General features: G+C 39.0%; 1 non-coding gene across 1 annotated transcript; it reads right to left on the reverse strand.

Moving 5' to 3' along the window:
- Nucleotides 1-1199: 1199 nt before the first annotated feature.
- Nucleotides 1200-1363, reverse strand: LOC142428486 (U1 spliceosomal RNA). The gene has a single exon (XR_012780385.1). It is a non-coding gene; the product is annotated as a U1 spliceosomal RNA (small nuclear RNA).
- Nucleotides 1364-6965: the final 5602 nt, after the last annotated feature.

A 6965-nucleotide genomic window follows, 5' to 3' on the forward strand; every position in this document is an offset into this window, starting at 1 on the left:
CCCACTAAGAGAGGAGACAGGCCATGTATGGTGCCAGGAAGACCCGAGAGAAGCCCACGCACAACCATAGTCCGGCCTGGCTGGGGATGTTGGGGGTTCCTGTGGGTCTGTATTCTGGGTCGTCCCCTGTGTACTGGTCCTATATATGCTGGGCGGTGAGTTCTGCGTGCCCTGAGCACCTCTCACTTAGCTTCTCCTGGTCCAAATGGCAGTCAGGTCATGTGTTCTGAGGTAGGCTTTTCTCACTGACGACCCAGATGGCAGATGTTCTGTACCATTTCCTTTGGCTAGCTGACCTGCACTGGCATCCGACCTTCCTTGGAGTGGGCACTGAAACGTGGGCTGCAAATAATAAAAGTTTGTTTGAGGTTGTGCCAAGAAAAAAAAAAGAATCTACTTCACAGGACCCTTTCAAAGTACTTCAAGATCAAGGGTATCACTTTCAGGACAAAGGTGCATGCGACTCAAGCCATGGCATTTTCAATCACCTCATGTTTCTCATTAAAGCTGGGCAGTGAATAGAGTGGCCAGAGCAGACCTGATGTGATTTGATTTTGAATTATGGTGTTGGGGAGGAATGCTGAAAGTACAACGGACTGCCTAGTCAAACAAATCTGTCTTGGAAGAAGTAGAGCCAAAATGTTCCGTAGAAATTAAAATGGCAAGATTTTATTTCACATACCTTGGACATGTTATCAGAGGAGATCAATCCCTGGAAAAGAACATCATGCTTCACAAGTTCAAGAGTCAACAAAAAGAGGAAGACCTTTCACAAGGTAGACAATGACAGCTTCAATGGGCTTCAACATGGCGGCAATTGTGCGGCTCGTGCCGAATCTGGCACTGCGTTGTGCTGTGGTACAGAGAGTCCTTCTGAGTGGGAACTGACTGATGGCACCTAACAATAGCACCCCCAATTCTAACGCATCGATTCCTCTGCTGCCCCCCTTATCTTCTGTTCAGCTTTCACAGGCATGCGAGATTAATGAAAATACTAAAACGTGTCAGGTGCGTCTTAGTCCTCAGAATGACATCTTTGTTCTTTAGCACTTTAAATGAGGTCTTTTGCAGAGGATACTCCCAATAAATATGTCATTTTATTTGTTGACTGCTGCTTCCATGAACACTGATTGCAGTTCAAATAAAATCAAATCCTGGATATGTTCAGTATTTTCTTTTTCTTTTCTTCTTTTTTTAATCAGGGGAGAGCGGGAATACAGTCCCCCACTACCACAAATTCTGCAGTCGAGTTTCCCACATTTGGGGAAATCACAGGGGTCAGCACATCCGGAGTGCAAGGGATGAGCCTCGCTCTGGGAAAACCACCTTTATGATCATGGTGTCTCCCCTGCCAGGTAAGTGTGTTCAGTATTTTTTGTGTTTATCACCATGTTGCTTATTCGTTCAAGAAAATTTGCTTTCTTTACATTGAGCTATAATCCAAACCATAGATGATGGTCTTTGATCCTTCATCAGCCAGTGTGTCAAACCAAGTCGTGCCATCTGCAGATTCTGGCTTGTTAATGAGCCTTCCTCTAAACCGATGCTGTGTTTTCTACTCAGCACAGAATCTGAATATGTATGGTGAAAAGATGAAATCCTGAATCCCACCTTTTACAAATGTTAAATCATTCAAGTGTCCATTGATTCTCCTACAGGAGTTTCCTCTGGATCCATGTACGGTTTCTTCATAATCACTATGAAGTGTTCTGGGATTCCCATTCTTTTCAATGTGAAATGTCACCCGTAGTTTGTTGTGATTCAAAAAGGTTCATGCCTTTACCAAGTCAATAAAATATAAGTAAACATCTTTCTGGGATTCTCTAATTTTATCCAATTTTCATCTGATTTCTTCAACGATATCTCTTTCTGAAATTTCCTCTTCTGAATTGGCCTTGAATTTCTGGCAGTTCCATATCAATATATCGCTGCAACAGTTTTTAAGTTATCTTTAGCAAAATGTGACTTGCATGTGATATTAATGCGTTGGTTCTATAATTTCCACATTCTGTTGTGCTCCTTTCAGCTCAATTAATTGGGTATCATTAATAGGACCGTAGGTACTTCTTAGCATTGGCTTATGTTTATCATTGCATGACTCTTTGGGATCAAAGGAAGGAGGGATTGGCAGCAATGTCTAGGTAAAGGTAGAAATCAATCTCTGCTATGCTAGGGGCTTAGGGGACAATAGTTCTGGCCAACCAGGCTAAGAATCAGACTAACCAGGTAGGGAAACACTAGCAGATACTTCCTATCCTAATTCATCAACTACCTGATTAGTTGACATTTCACATTGAAGACACTACTAAAACACCCACTATTTTTCACATTAACAACATGCAATAGGCAGTAATAAATGTTGAAATGTAATGCAAGTGTTAACACTAGCTATGGTACTTAAGATTATGTAACAAATTAGCCAAACTAAGACAAACTTCTCAATGACTTAGCCGTTGTGTATTTTGGCAATTGTGCAATGATATAGTCATCCTTAATTTGATAGTATGAGGTAGCCATCCTTCAGTCTCACCTAACACCAACTTTGCATAATTACCTGGTCTTTGGAACCTAACTATTATGTTTAGAAGTGAGGAGAGGGTATGCTGTGGATCTAACTAAGCAAAGTATTAAAAGTCATAAAATTCAGCTGAGAATGGAGAAACCTGTAGGTTGTTCTGTAAGCCTGTAGAAGAAAGGTTCCAGATTCCAGGAGTCAGAAGTGAATACGAGCATCCTTAGTGTTGGTGCAAGTTAATGCAAGGCTGTGCCATAGTTCCCTAATTTTACTGCAGTGTGTATACAAATAATTTTGAAAACACAAGTCTTAATCCTAGCAAGAAGGAAACTGGCTGCAGGAGCTAGTTCAGCAACAGTGACATTATTTAGCACAGAAGACACTAAGCCTTTTACCCAGGAAGTTAGTCTGAAATTGCCTGAACTTAGAATTGAATATACACAAATTGCCCATGTGATATTGCAAATGACATTGCAAACATGCGGTTAAATATTTGGGATGTTTAATTGTATCAATCAGTTACTTGTAAATCCAGGAGAACCTTTTATTGTTTATCATAGATGGATTTATAATTATTCACCAGTAAACACTGAGCACCTCTTCCTTGTTCCCAGACATCCTCCATCAAGGACAAACCCAGGCAAGCCCCTATGAGAGACTGCCCCTCCCTACACTGGGTGGAGCTGGGTGGAAATAATATACTTTCCAATGTGCTCTGACTGAGGGCAAGATTGTCTACATCCTTTGTTCATAATCAGAAGGAATTCAATGGAGGCTTAATCTAGCTGGGGACCCTGAAAATAGATTTTGGCCCTCCAGGGTCATACAAAATCTTTTGCACACCAGGTTGCTTACAATTTAAACTCTAAAACGTACGGAAATGTGGCCAATGTAGGAAAAGCAATAAGAGGCTGCTAACCCAAAGGTCAGCAGTTGAAAACCACTAGCCTTTCCATGTGAAAAAGATGAGGCTTTCCATTCCCATCAAAGACTATAGTCTTGGAAACCCACAGAAGCAGGTCTACTTTGTTCTATAGGGTCTGTCTGAGTGGTAATCTCATAATCGACTCAATGGCAATGTGTTTGGCTTTTGTTTGTTTGTGAGTTGGGCTTATTCCTATCTGTAGGTGGTGGGAAGCTATCTGCTATAAGCTTTCTCTTATTAAAACAACAGGGATGTGATGGAGTCAGGCACCTTGCTTCTCTGCAGTCACATGAGCTGTTATTTTATTTGGAGGTCTTTACTTTTGCCTGATCTGGAATAGAACGGCAGCCAATTGCAGTTAATGCAACAATGAACTGGTTCTCTGTCTTCTTTTCAAGATGCATGGTCTGAGAAAGATCATTATTATGAAATTGTTGTTAATATTCTTCTTCAATGCCAGAAAATAACAAAGGGACTATTTTTTACACCATGCAGGGTTTTCTAAATAGATAAAGGAGAACCTTTTAGAAATAGGCTAGTGAATGGATTTCTTTGGAGGTCTCTTTCAAAATGTCTTCCTATTATGACTTCAGTACCCTCTTGACTAGAGAGTGACATGGTCGAGAGATGAAATTCCCTCCAGCAATTCTCCCTCCATGATTCTCTCAAATATTGTTGTATATGATGCATAAGAATGGTATGGCCCTTTTGAACTTTCATGTATGTGCAAGATTTACTTATTGAAGACATTATGAAGACAAGTAATATCAGAATTATGCTTTCCTTCCTAAATACTATGCTTTGTTAACATAACAGAAGACTGGTAAATTAAAATGAAATTGACCAAATATAGAATTAAGTGAAATTTCTTCTGCAAAGGTATAAGAAAGTTTTACAAGCACATAAATTCTGGAATTTATTTTACAATTTTAAAAAGTTAGATGATAATAGCTGTACCTTTAACAGGTCTGATCTGAAAGGAAATCAACACAGCTGTCCATAATGCAGAAAGCAGATTACATCATGTTACTCTAAGCCTTCTAATGAGAAATCAGGATTAAATTCAATCTAGAGGAGAAATTTGTATTTGCCTTGAGAATTCTAAGCTGATCTCCCTTGGGGAGAATGATGGAGCATTAAGAGATTTTAATTTGAAATGAGGTTATAGGATTGTAAATTGCTGACAGATATTTATTAAATGATTCAGTGTTTATGTTTACATTCTGGCTTAGGAGACATTTTGACTTTTTCTGCAAACTGAAGAAATGTCTTCAAAACACATTTAGCTAATCAAAATGAAGTGCTTCGAGAATAGGGTAGAATGAGCAATTAAATTGATATATTTGAATTATGCATAAAATTCAGCAATAAACCTTCATTCTCTGAACAAACCTCAGTCTTTATTAAGCATTTTAATGTGATACAATTAATTATTAGACCCAATTAAAGAACTAATGGCAATATCCTTGAGCATGGGCTGCACCTTGTAACATCAGTCTTGATAAAACAATGCCTCCACCTCTCCACGTTGCAGAAGAGACCATGGATGTACAAAATCCAAGAGTACTCTTTTTAGGTGATTTAGCAAATATTCCTCCTGAACACACCCAGGACCCGAAGAAAACGTATGTCAGATATTGTGTTTATTGTACACCCACTAGGAGCGAGCATAGTAGCTCATGTCCAAATAGCTCGATAAAAAGGTAGCCCTCTGGGAAAGATGGATAGGATCGAAACGGATAACACAACTTACACTCTTTTTCCTTTTCAAAATTGCATTTTCAATTGACACCTACTTTCAGGTACAGTTCCTTTCTTTTCTTTGTGACAAACTCACACCGCTTGCCAAAAGTGATTCAGTCTTCATTAGAGAAATGCCACCCAACGGGTCTCTTTCAAAAGCTTTGTGTTTTTCAGCTGGAGACAAGACTGAATGCATCCTGCTTCCTATGGCTCCACAATACGTAGTCCAAGATAGATGCCACCGTCATTAGAGCCATTGCAGGAAAATGGGCTATTTCTTACCGAGCTGCCTCGTGGACCGGTGTCACTAGGGAAGCATCGGAGCCTGGTTTCTGGGAAGCTGTCCTCTTGATATGCAGGTATATCATAAAGGACTTTATGCTTGGAAGCCTTGCTTGAAATACAGACAGACGCCCAGCCCAGATTCTCCTTTTTTATTTCTCTGTATGTAAAAGTAGCTCACCATTTACCTTTTTATGTCCATTTTTAGTTTGGAAAAAAAAATCCTCATTCTCTCAAATTTCGGAATCCGGCACCCTCTTGGGGTTCGGGTCCTTTCCCGTTGCTTCTTCACATACATTTTCTTCTGTCCTGAAACCTGTGCAATTAACTTCTGTCACCTTAAAAGCCTTTGTTACAGCACATTGCTCCTGCTGTTGAAGCATATGTAATTACATCCTACCCTACCTGTCCCGGAGCATGCTAGTTTCATACAATTTTCATATCACCCGTTTTCATTATTCAAGCAGAGTGAAATTTTAAGGGCAGTGTGATTAGGCTGAAACTGGAACTGTTCAAGGTTTGGCATTGTGTGAAAAAGCAGGTTCTTTCCTTTCCTACATTGAACCAGTGCTATTTTGTGGGGGGGGAAATGGTGGGGGGGTCAATCAGTTTGACACACACACTGGTCACATAGTCAGGACCATCACAGTTATGACATTTCATGGACCCATATGTAGGTTTATTAGGTTTTTCATAAGCAAGCTAGAATTTAATCTGGAGAAAATGGTTCTAATGATAAAGCTATTTTTTAGATTTACGTATTCTGTTCTAATTTTAGCAAATAAGATCAAAGAAGACACATTGAAGTAATGTCATCAGCAGAGGTGTTTTTGCAAATACTTCGTTTGAATGATTGAAGAATATTGAATATAATTTTTAAATCCTTATACAAAAAAGCAAAAGGAGTAAAAATTTAAATAGTATTCTCTTCCATCTAAACAAAAGCAGACACAAACATGGTAAACTACCTCTACCCATTTCAAATGAATAATTTTCTAAGCTTTCTAGTGTTCATGACTCATTGTTCTCTAAGATGTATAGTTTGGTTGAATCTAGAAACTTTTAATAGTTTATCTCCGTGAGGTTAAATTGAGACCTTAGAAACATCCCATTTGTAAATTTCTATTTAATTCATTCTAATTACCGCCAACCACTTAAAAAGACAATGGAAAAATATTATTTGAAAGTCTCTATAATGTAAGTCTTGCTAATTGTCTCTTGTTGTCTATAAACATTCTATTAACTAATTGTAAGTCACACATTCACCTTGTTTTTATTTATTGAATAAATCTATTATTGTGTCACCTGCAATGTTCAGATGAATGAAGGATCCATTGTGTTCCTAGGCAGAGGGCACAAACCATAAAGCCATCAGAGAGGCCAGGCATAAGGAAGTATTAGACATGCATTTGTCACGAGATGGTTGTGAACTTGGAGGAACATAAATCAGTAAGGACAGAGGCCTGGTGGTGTAGTGAGCTTCTAACTAAAAGGTCGGTA

This window comes from Tenrec ecaudatus, chromosome 15 (assembly GCF_050624435.1).
Source record: "Tenrec ecaudatus isolate mTenEca1 chromosome 15, mTenEca1.hap1, whole genome shotgun sequence".
Taxonomy (NCBI): domain Eukaryota; kingdom Metazoa; phylum Chordata; class Mammalia; order Afrosoricida; family Tenrecidae; genus Tenrec; species Tenrec ecaudatus.